The sequence below is a fragment of the Salmo salar genome, chromosome 22 (genome assembly GCF_965601325.2).
Source record: "Salmo salar chromosome 22, fSalSal1, whole genome shotgun sequence".
Taxonomy (NCBI): Eukaryota; Metazoa; Chordata; class Actinopteri; order Salmoniformes; family Salmonidae; genus Salmo; species Salmo salar.
The window spans coordinates 36243985-36256594 of NC_138312.1; the positions used below are offsets into that span (position 1 = coordinate 36243985).

The window sequence follows — 12610 nt, forward strand, 5'->3', positions numbered from 1 at the left end:
AGAGCAGCTCACAGATCACTGCACATAGCCCATCTATAAACAGCCCATCCAACTACCTCATCACCATATTGTTATTTATTTTGCTCCTTTGCACCCCAGTACTGCTACTTGCACACTCATCACCTGCACATCTATCACCCGTGTTTAATTTGCCATACTGTAATAATTTCACCACTATGGCCTATTTACTGCCTTACCTCCCTTATCCTACCTCATTTGCACACACTGTATATAGACTTTCTCTATTGTGTTATTGACTGTATGTTTGTTTATTCCATGTGTAACTCTGTGTTGTTGTTTTTGTCACACTGCTTTGCTTTATCTTGGCCAGGTCGCAGTTGTAAATGAGAACTTGTTCTCAACTAGCCTACCTGGTTAAATAAAGGTGAGATAAAATAATTGTCAATAGCTAACCCCCTTTTCTTTCTTTGACTTCCCCCTTCCCTACCTACTCCCTCCCTTCCTGCTCCCCCTCAGCCAGCCAGCAGTTAGAGTTAATTCTGGGCTCAAGGAGAGGAGGAGGAGCAGCGCACAGGGGCTTGTCCACAACTGTTGTAGTTGGCAGGGTTTGTCTATGAGTGGAGGAGGGCCTGTCTCTCTCGCTCTCCTCTCTCTCTCTCTCTCTCTTTCACTTTACCTCTTCTCTCTATTGCATGCTCTTATGTGCTTTAGCGCTGGCTAGTGTTCTCTGTTTCTCTCGGCTAGGTCTCTGGAACAATGGCAGTCGCTACTGCAGACACGCACAATAGGTCAACATTGCTACTGCTGATGGCCCTGACGTCTCAGCACTGAGCCTCAGATAGCGAGAGATCTAGAAACGCCACACATCCCCTCTCCTCCTCCTGCTCCTCCTCTCTGGGTGAGAACAGAGGGAGAGAGGCTGTCACTGCAGCACGAGGCTGGCCCAGCTGACACGGTGACTGGAGCAGTGGCTGCCTGGCAGAGGCATTCTGTGCTGTGGATATTATCTCATTCCTGTACGTAGGGTTTATTCCATATTGATCCCAGGCATTCCCCAGTGGAGGAACAGGAGCTCTGGAACGTCTAGTGACCTATGAGGTGATGATGGGGAAGGTGGGCGACGAACTGGAAGAAAGGAGGGAGAGACTAACGTGTAGTTTTGGTTGCAATGTTTTGTGTGTGAGAGTATTTTATTGTGTATTTTCGGAAGAGGATGGCATGGTGTACATCGTGTGTACTTCTGTGTTAATGTGCATTTGTGTATGTGTTTATTAGATTGTTCTAGAACATTTTTGTATACAGCAAAAACCTTTCCCTGTACTCGTATACATGAGTGCTTTTATTTGCTTTGTTGTTTTTTCTCTGTGCGTCTAATTTTGTCCGCGGGCTGCAAATCCGCGGGTTGGCAGGTTTTTGCCTGGGTTTTGTGGCGGGTGGGGATCAGAATCTCTGTACATGATGAGGGGGAGCAGGATGGTAGGCAGAACAGCTGGGCTGCTGTGGAGAGGGGCGGGCATGAGGGGTCGCTCATTGGCATGGATCAGCTACTAGCCCCTAATACTCAATTTGGCGTAGTCATAACCAGACGCCCTCAGGGGGACTAATCCATCTTTGGGTCGGTGGAAAGGGGGCACTGCAGGCTTCATTTGATATTGCTGCTCTACTTAGTCAGCAGCGTGATATTATACTGTGTGTAAGTAGTGTCAACAAAGCTTCAAGCAACTGTTTATAGAGTAGAGTTGGCTTGGGCATGCTTAGCGTACACTACAGGCACATGGTACATTATAATAAGTACAGCTCTGATATCACTTTACTTAGAGAAAATATGGGCAAAACAGTGAATAAAAGGAGGGTCCTATACCAATTATCACCATAAAGCATTGACTAGAGTCAGAATAACCTGGAGTTTGGGGTGAAACAGTGTCCTGCTCTAGCATTCTGTTTGTTTTATATGGTCAAGCTTTATATCATATTTCCATATTTATATTTATCTTTGGTTAAACAAACGATCCAGTGATTTTTAAGTGTTGTGGGTGCCTCCATACTGCTTAACTGTAATAAGGCCTGGGGAAGTGGTACTCTGGTGTATTGACACAAGGCTTAGCAATGAGAGTAGTGTTGTGTGCGTGTTTGTTCATGTGCGCATATAGTTAGTATGTGCCTCAAACTCCTCCAGAATAAAGTGTTTTGAACACTGGATTTTCCTCCGTCCTCACTAGGTATTGAGTGTGCTGATTTTTACTAGTATTGCTTGCTGTTTTCTCGTACTGAGAGAGGTTCACATTAAAAACAGAGATTTTAATGGACAAGCTCTGGTCTCTTCAAAGTGACCAGGAAGAAACATGGAGTTCTTGTTAATGCGTCTGTGTGAGAGCCAGTCCACAGTATTTGATCTTGTTTCAGGAGTCCTCTAAGCATGCGGTATTCATGCCAATTGGCTGGCCAGTGTTGGTATATATGCCATGCATTTGGATGTGGTCAAAGAGCTAGACATCTCATCCTAACTGTGACTTTGATGACACGTCTGTGACTTTGTGTTGTCAGCAGAGTTTGATTCATGCCAACTAACTTTGTCATGTGCCTCAACAAACAGCCAACTAACCTTCACAGAGACCGAAGGGCTCAAAATAAAGTAAAAACCTAACACCATGATGAGAATGGTGAATTTACAAGACTCTCACGAAGCCTCTAAAATGTCCTGTATCTTAATGTCTCCTCTAGGACACAGTGAGTCCTCCACTAAAATGCAGACAGATGCTGTTTCTGTTGATAAGCCAGTCTGAAGTATGAGGTTATCTGTCTCCTTAATGACCGGCTGGGATTTTATAGCTCCTCAGCAGCCCCAGCGTAAGTTCTGTTCTGTTCCGCTACGCTCTGTCTGGTGACTTTGCTGACTACTGCAATGTCACAGCACTGAGTCAGTCAGAGATAGATTGGAACTCTCAGAGGAGATCAAACTCTTAGGAGTTTGAGGTAAAGTTGATCAAGATGGTGGCGCTTTAGACTTGGCTGGCTAGTTTGAGGATGCGTCCCAAATGGGACCCTATTCCCTATATAGTGCACTACTTTTGACCAGGGCCCATAGGGGTCTGGTCTTAATGTGTGCACTATAAAGGGAATAGGGTGCTGCATCCTAAGTGAGTCTACTCTGTGTCTGTCTGAGGTCTGAGAAACATGGATGTGGGGGTTGTCTGTCTGTTCTGCCGAGTTGGCCAAAATGATTGCGAAGGGGGGTTGAGTGATGTCTGATGGCTCTTTGATAAGCTTGTAATTCTTTGTTAATGTTGGCCTCTGTATTTTGTTTAACGATGGGAAAGATTTAGTGTACATGTTATCCAAACTTTGCAGTTCACCCTGTGATTTATAACAAACTGGCACAGCTCTTTTATTGGAGTAGTGATGCACAGAGTTTTTTTTAAATGCTTGCATAGCTTTTTCTCTGTAGCTGTACCCCACAGACTCAGTTCTATGCCCTTTCCACGAGTTTTTCCCATTGCCATGACCAATCAATTTCAACAAATGGTGGTTTGTTTCGGAGAATGTGCAGATTCTTACCCTGCCATGTTCAAAGGGCCCTTGGATCAAATGTATTATTGTTTGACTGATTGATTGTTTAATCTGCTCTATTTTGAACCCCTATAAGCACCAGATTTTTTTTGTAACGCACAGCTAAGATCACTCCCCCTCCCTTTCCACCCACCCGGCACTCGATTAATTAACATTTGCATATATTTGAGTTCTTTTGATGAGCTAATTATGGTGGAATGGGACTTATCATGCATGTGAATGTGGATTAATATTCAAGTTTCTGTGATCGTACCCTAACCTAGTCTTTGGGGAAAGGAGAGCTCCTAAACCGGGATGGGTAGGGTGGGGGCTGGGGGGATGGGGGCTCTTGGCAAGAGCATAGAAATGCCCCAAGGGTAGAATTCTTTTTGATTGCGTTCAGACGGGTAGACTATCCACCCCCACAACCTTCCCCTCCTCCATCTCTATATGGGTCTGTCTCCATCTTTCTTTCTTTCTCCTAATTCTCTCATGCCACCTTTCTATACACTGTCATCTAGGGCTGGACGATATGACCTAAAACTCATATCAATTTTTTTTTATAACTTATGGGAAATTCACGATATACATCAACATTTAAAAAAAAATATATATTTAAATAAGCTTTGTCGAACAGTTAAAGGTCAAATACAGTGTATTTAAAACAGTCAGCAATAATCTAATGAATTCAGAGCTCGTGAAATTATATTATAATTTAATAAATATAAATTATTATATATATGCCTTCCACAACCATAAGACCCACTAATCAATTCATTATTTTATCAAAATTGTTATACCTGCATCTTTTTTGCAATAATCACTGATCTGGCTTTCAGGTCTGTTTTTATAAAAATGTCATTTTTGTTCAATTTTTTTTATAGAAACATGCATAATGCACATCCAATAATAATGTAGCAGGCATTATAGAAAATGTATTTAGAAAACACAGACTAAACAGCTAGTATAACAATCTTTATTTGACTTAAATGCTGCTAGCGATACGTGGTACCGTAATGCGAGCGCGACAAACTGCGCATTTTCCAGAATGAACGTTCGTCTGTACATCTGTTTTAGTAGTGTCTGCTCGAAATTTGAGGAGTTGAAACAAACCGGGTATTGTTCGAAAAGTTAGCAGTCAAATACTGTCTCCATGTGTTTCGGTGTCCATATGACCGATTCTGTTGGACCAAACCTCAAATGCAAATAGCGAGTTGAAACCGTTTGTCAGAGAGGAAGAAGTAATCGCTCATCTTTGTCGTTGTGAGAGGTAGGGGGAGGTGCTTGGGAGAAAGAGGCCAAGCGAGAGGTTTTACTCTCACCTAAATCTGTCCAAAATATGCCCGCTGCGCTTATTTTGAACCTTGTCGCCTACCTTCCCGGCTTTGGGACAACGACTCCCATTGTTAGGGTGGAGACATGAGCATCTCGTCATTATATAGATCTCTGGTGTAAATGAGAAGGTGCACAGCACAGAAGGAGTGAACGAGACGAAACCAAAAAGACAACATGAGAACAAGCGGACATAAACCCTCATGAAAACCAAAAAAATACCAAAAAAACTTGAATCTGCGATACAGGCATTTGGAATATTGCGCTAAAACATACATTCGAATGAATTCGATATATCGCCCAGCCCTACTGTCATCCTCTCTGTGTATAACTCTTTCGCTTCCTCTATGCCTATTTCTTTTTTTGTGTCGACTCCACATACCCACTCTCTCCAAAAAAAACCTTCGAGCCTCCATCTGTGAGGCCCTCCCTGACACTCATCCTGAAAGAATGTCCGGCCTCCTGCCCGCCCGCCCGCCTGCCTTACCCCCCTTACCAGCCTCCAGGTGCACAGTGACAGAGTGGTTTTAGACTGTCTAGCCCAGTGCTGCTGAGGCTGCTGGTGAAGGCAGGCCTCATAGGTCTGGCCCTCATTCCCATGCATTGTCAGCTGACGCCTCAGGGCATATGATTCACAGGATCACAGCATTGGAATCAGCCCATACATAGTCTTGTTCAACAGCCGTGTGTGTTGGGAAAAACTGGCATAGCCCAACCCTTGTAATTGTTGTCTGTATTTGCCAGATGCAGACACACCGTAGACTTTACCTTGTAGATTAGATTAAATAAATGTAGAGCCCACTGTAGATAGAGCACTGTTATTAGGTTATCTACTGCAAGATAGCATTCTGCTGCATAGATATATCAATACTATTCAATTATGTTATTAGCATCTTTGCATCATCTATTTTGATATTGATGTGTTGGATTATCTCGATTAGGTTTGAAGGGAGACAGCCAGAGTTGATCAAACTATTTTATTTTACCTTATCTTTCTCTCTGCCCCAAACAGAAGGCATTCCCCTAACATGGGTGTGACTGCTTAATAGTACTGTATGCCGCTGCAGTCTACAGTGATGTGTGGGAGGCAGCAGCAGCTGATGTCGAGTCTGAGACAAGTTGTGAGGAGCTCCTCTGAAGCACCTGTTTGGTGGTGTGAAAACTTCCATCCCACCTGGCAGCCCTGCCTGTCTGTGCTCTCTATAGAGGGAAACCCTGGGTGGATATGGAAGATGCTCTCAAGTGCTAATCTAATTCTGGGAAGGGTTGACATGATTTAACAGGATTAAGTATTGGCCCCTGAAGAGGTCTGGGAGTCCAGCGGGGCTGGGATGGGGAACTGCCTGTCAGAGGTGATGTGGGACAGACGGTGAGAGGAACACAGTCTGGAGAGGGGGAGTGGATAAAAATACTTGACAAGCATCTTTCATTGCAGAGTTTTTATTTTTTTGTCTTCCTTTGTTTCTCTCCTCGCTTTTCACACTGGTCTATCAGCTTTCACTCTGATGAATCAGCTTTTTGCTCTCAATCGGTAACATAAGTTTCCATATTTGGCAATGCTTTCTGGCCACAAATTCCTCTTTCCTGACGTGTGAACGCTGTGCATTTACATCGGGCCGTCACCTAAACATCTGATCCACTCCCAATGAGATCTCAAACCGCAACCACATCTTTAAACTTACCACCCCACATAACCATTAGTTCACTATCCACTTAGAATTTTGCCCTGCAGGTAAAGTGCAAACCCTGAGCTTTGAGTTAGTTAGGTACGGCTTTTACAGGGTTCGAGCTAATGTGAAACAATGCATTGTAGTGTCCTGCTTTACCATCTGCGATACTACATTTACATTTACGTCATTTAGCAGACGCTCTTATCCAGAGCGACTTACAGTAGTGAATGCATACATTTCATACAATTTCATACATTTTTTATTATTTTTTCTGTGCTGGCCCCCCGTGGGAATCGAACCCACAACCCTGGTGTTGCAAACACCATGCTCTACCAACTGAGCTACAGGGAAGGCTTCACGTATACAAACCTGCTGTATACAAACCTGCTGTGATTTACGCTCTGCAGTGTGTCTGTTGTTCCACCGACCAAAACATAGTGGGAAATGGGCGGGAGCTTTATTGCTATAAGGTTTTTATTTGGAAAAGGTTACTCAAACTAAACCTGGATAAAATGGTTAAAGATGTAGCACTTATCTGGTGATTTGGAAATGCCAGAAGACCAGCATAACGGATGGATCAGTTAAGTGAACCTAATATCACATAGTGTCTCGTGTTTGTAGCTTGATTTCAGTTATTTATCTGCCGGGTTGGCTAGAGGATGTCGTGTATGTTTATATGGCTAATATAGGGCACTGTAAATGTCAATGATGTGGACTGGCTGTGATAGGCTGTTTTTGGTGTGTCTTGTTTCATATGTTAAATGCCACATGCTCTGGCAAACACTCAACGAGGATGGCTGCAAAGATGGTGAAAATATTAGGGCTGTCCCTGAAAAGAAAATCTTGGTCGAGCGTGTATTTTTCTATGTTTGAATAAAGTCAACTATATGTAGGCTACTGAGCTTGTCTGATGCTTTAAGCACTGAGATTTAAAATTTAAGACACACAAGTTACTAAAGAGGGAGCCAGAGATCAATATAGCCAAACCAGAAGGAAAAAATCTGTTCCCGACTCTCCTTCCGCTGCTGCTGGCCTCTGCAGATTCTGCCGTTAGGCTATACAGTTGAAGTCGGAAGTTTACATACACCTTAGCTAAATACATTTAAACTCAGTTTTTTACAATTACTAACATTTAATCAGAGTAAAAATTCCCTGTTTTAGGTCAGTTAGGATCACCACTTTATTTTAAGAATGTGAAATGTCAGGTTAATAGTAGAGAATTTCATTCAGCTTTTATTTCTTTCATCACATTCCCAAAGGGTCAGAAGTTTACATACACTCAATTAGTATTTGGTAGCATTGCCTTTAAATTGTTTAACTTGGGTCAAATGTTTCGGGTAGCCTTCCACAAGCTTCCCACAATAAGTTGGGTGAATTTTGTCCCATTCCTCCTGACAGAGCTGGTGTAACTGAGTCGGGTATGTAGGCCTCCTTGCACGCACACGCTTTTTCAGTTCTGTCCACAAATTGTCTATAGGATTGAGGTCAGGGCTTTGTGATGGCCACTCCAATACCTTGACTTTGTTATCGTTAAGCCATTTTGCCACAACTTTGGAAGTATGCTTGGGGTCATTTTCCATTTGGAAGACCCATTTGTGACCAAGCTTTAACTTCCTGACTGATGTCTTGAGATGTTACTTCAATATATCCACATCATTTTCCTTTCCTCATGAAGCCATCTATATTGTGAAGTGCACCAGTCCCTCCTGCAGCAAAGCACCCCCCACAACATGATGCTGCCACCCCCGTGCTTCACAGTTGGGATGGTGTCCTTCGGCTTGCAAGCCTCCCCCTTTTTCCTCCAAACATAACGATGGTCATTATGGCCAAACAGTTCTATTTTTGTTTCATCAGACCAGAGGACATTTCTCCAAAAAGTACGATCTTTGTCCCCATGTGCAGTTGCAAACCGTAGTTTGGGTTTTTTATGGCAGTTTTGGAGCAGTGGCTTCTTCCTTGCTGAGCGGCCTTTCAGGTTGTCGATATAGGACTCGTTTTACTTTGGATATAGATACTTTTGTACCTGTTTCCTCCAGCATCTTCACAAGGTCCTTTGTGGAGTGGTGACATTGACATTTGTGGAGTGGTTGAAAAACAAGTTAATGACTCCAACCTAAATGTATGTAAACTTCCGACTTCAACTGTACCAGCGGTCGGCAACCTTTTCCATTTGGAGTGCAGTTATCGTACCATTTCTACTGATCTGCGTGCCAGTTATGAGTTTCATATGCACATTTTCGTGGAACAGTTTAATTTAATTTATAATATAAAAAACATTGCAGCCCACAGGTAGAAAATATCCTGATGAAAACAAATATCCTATAAATCACATTGGCTACTCAGGACCTGTCTGCAAGGAATAGCTGTAGGCGATTCTCCCAAGGTATAAAATGTAATCAGGTAGGTCTATTTTCTGACGTTTCCACCAGATCAGAGCATGCATTTTTTTCCCCCCTTTCATGCTGAGTGGTTATCAAAAGGGAGAGAGCTGGAAACATTTTTCAAATGGGCTACATTGACAAACTATTGTCATTCTCAATGGATGTAAAAACAGACTTTGTTTACTTGTTGTTTGAGTCGAAGAAAAAATTACTTTGTGAAGCTCTGCAGTGATGGGGAGTTATGACAATCAGAAATAGTATCAGATCCCAAACTGTGCACATTTATAGGCCTACATTTGCATGCAGGCCAGGTAGCTTATGCCTACTTCAGTGCAGAATCAGGTGCGTGTCCTTACTCAAGATTGACAGGAGCGCTTCAAACAAAAGACCAATTAATAAATTGACAACTTGTAAATTGAATGAAATAAATCAAAACTGTTTACTCACAAGTGTAGCCTAGGTTGTGCGCTCGGCAAAAAAACGTGTCCACTCCTACAATGACAACGGTAAGACTAACAATAAAATATTGAATGCATTAACAGAAATTACCGTAACCAAAGAAACATAGATGAGAAATGATGGTAATTAAAGGTAAATGTACTACTGGTGATACTGGTGTGCCATCCCCACGGCCTCTGCAATGGATTAGTCCACTATTTTTATATATTTGTCACTGCTCTACTAAAAGATCTGTCGACCAACAGCATATCTACCAAACAATCAACCAGCTGACTAAATGGGATCAGCCCTAGAAAATAGGTTTTGCTTTTTTGTGACACAAGTTAATGCAATGCTTGACCTTTGGGGAATTACAATGTTGTTTTGGTGTGTCTTGTCTTTTAGGTAAGATGTTAAACTAAATTATTTACCATGGGAATACTGTGAGACTAACATTTAGTCTTTTTGTGTGTTTCTCAGGTATATTGCGGAGCGGGGCTGAACGGCATCATTACTGACCTTTCTGCACATTGTTTAGCCAGCCTCACCGGTGGGTACCCCCTCCTACACACGTACACCAGTGGTGGTGGGTGCCATTTAGGATTAGGGAGGAGGATTTTTTTTAATGAGCATGGCCTTATTTCTATTACAGCATATTGGATGAATGTCATTCATATTCCGTTCACCCCGCTCAATGTAACATTGATAGGTTTAATTTTCCCTATACCCATCATGAGGTTGCAACAGCCTCCGAATTAAAGTTTACAACGTAGGTGCACAGACAGTGACAGATTCATTACATGCCTTACACAATCTTGCCTGCATCTAGCTGATCTAGGGTGTAATCATTAGTCCAACAGTTGAACGAGAGTTTCTATTAGACAAATTCAGGTATATTTATCCCAGTGGTGGTCAGTGAGGAAGATCATTTTTTTAATGAGCATGGCCTTATTTCTATTACAGCATATTGGATGAATGTTATTCATATTCCATTCACCCAGTTAAATGTAACAGCGATAGGTTTAGGCTATTACATTTTCCCTATACCCATCATGAGGTTGCTACAACCTAGCCTATGAATGAAAGTTTACAACGCAGGTGCGCACAGGTCGAGAGAAATTTGAGGTGACCGACACATGGACAATACCGCCTTGCACACTCTTGCCTGCATCTAGCTAATATAGGGTGTAATCATACTCCAACAGTTGCAAGCGAGTGTTTCTATAGGACAAATTCAGGTATGTTTATCCCCATTTGTTTCAGTTTAAGAATTTTTTTTTCAACAGAATCGGTGGGAATGAATACACCCCTGATCACACATAAACACAGTTTGCTTTCATAACAGCCACATTGTATTCCTTATCGCAACTATGCACTCTCCTCCTCTCATTTTTCCCCTTCGTCACGTGTGGACGTCAATGCACAACACATCAGCTGTATGTGACCAGGCAAAAAAACCTTTCCAAGCCAAACCATATCATAACTCTTACACACAGCCTACATCATTGTCATCATATTAGCGAAAGTAACATCATAGACAACATAGCTAATAGAACTAACACTTTTGTGAACCTGCTACAATAATGCAGTAATGTTAGTGTACAGTCATTAACCTCTCTTGGGCAGGTGGGATGCTAGCGTCCCACCCACGGTTCACACTATTCAACAGCCAGTGAAAAATCAGAGCGCCAAATTCAAAACCACAAAATGTCATAATTCAAAGTTCTCAAACATACGACTCTTTTACACCATTTTAAAGATACACGTCTCCTTAATGTAACCACGTTGTCCGATTTCAAAAAGGCTTTATGGCGAAAGCATAAAGTTAGATTATGTTAGGACAGTTCCAACACAAGAAAAACCACACAGCCATTTTCCTAGCAAGGACAGGCGTCACAAATATCAGAAATTCAGCTAAAATTATGCACTAACCTTTGACGATCTTCATCAGATGACACTCCTAGGACATCATGTTACACAATGCATGCATTTTTTGTTCGATCAAGTTGATATTTATATCCAAAAACATCCTTTTACATTGGCGCATGACGTTCAGAAAATATTTTGTCTCCAATACTGCCGGTGAATCAGCACAACAATTTACAAAAATACTCATCATAAACGTTGATAAAATATTAAACTGTTATTCAAAGAATTATAGATGAACATCTCCTTTATGCAACCGCTGTGACAGATTTCAAAAAAGCTTCACGGGAAAGCACACTTTGCAATTATCTGAGTACTGCGCTCAGAAAAATACACTAGGCAATATAGATACCCGCCATTTTGGAGTCATCTAAAATCATAAATTGCATTCGAAATATTCACTTACCTTTGATGATCTTCATCAGAAGGCACTTCCAGGAATCCCAGGTCCACAATACATTTTGTTTTGTTCGATAAAGTCCTTAATTTATGTCCAAATAACTCCTTGTTGTTTCCGCATTCAGTAAGCTACTCCAAGTGTAGGAAGCGCGGCCAAAATGTCACGACGAAAAGTCAAAAAAAGTTATATTTACGTTCGTTCAAACATGTCAAACGTTGTATAGCATCAATCTTTAGGGCCTTTTTAACTTAGAACTTCAATAATATTCCAACCGGACGATTCCAGTGTCTTGAAAAACGTTTTGGAACACAGCTAACTCTCACGTGAATGTGCGCCAATGAACTCCATGTGCTTTCCTGAGTCAACAACTTCCAACTTCCTCTGTTCGTTCTCTGTTCATCATAGATGCCTCAAACAAATCAAATCAAATCAAATTTATTTTTATATAGCCCTTCGTACATCAGCTGATATTCTCAAAGTGCTGTACAGAAACCCAGCCTAAAACCCCAAACAGCAAGCAAAGCATGTGAAAGAAGCACGGTGGCTAGGAAAAACTCCCTAGGAAAAACTCCCTAGAAAGGCCAAAAACCTAGGAAGAAACCTAGAGAGGAACCAGGCTATGAGGGGTGGCCAGTCCTCTTCTGGCTGTGCAGGGTGGATATTAAAACAGAACATGGTCAAAATGTTAAAATGTTAAAATGTTCATAAATGACCAGCATGGTCAAATAATAATAATCATAGTAGTTGTCGAGGGTGCAACAAGCACGTCCGGTGAACAGGTCAGGGTTCCATAGCCGCAGGCAGAACAGTTGAAACTGGAGCAGCAGCACGGCCAGGTGGACTGGGGACAGCAAGGAGTCATCATACCAGGTAGTCCTGAGGCATGGTCCTAGGGCTCAGGTCCTCCGAGAGAAAGACAGAAAGAGAGAAAGAGAGAATTAGAGAGAGCATATTTA

At 42.1% G+C, this 12610-nt stretch overlaps 1 protein-coding gene across 3 annotated transcripts in view; it reads left to right on the plus strand.

Moving 5' to 3' along the window:
• LOC106583269 (nck-associated protein 5-like) overlaps window positions 1-12610 on the plus strand; it is a 131386-nt gene that overhangs the window by 68192 nt on the left and 50584 nt on the right. For 2 of the 3 annotated variants that reach the window (XM_014167227.3, XM_082967571.1), the window contains exon 3: window positions 9809-9878. The exons of the other annotated variant lie outside the window; for it this stretch is intronic. The gene's annotated coding sequence lies outside the window, so the exon portion shown is untranslated. The remainder of the gene's footprint in view (window positions 1-9808; window positions 9879-12610) is intronic. 3 annotated transcript variants of the gene reach the window in all.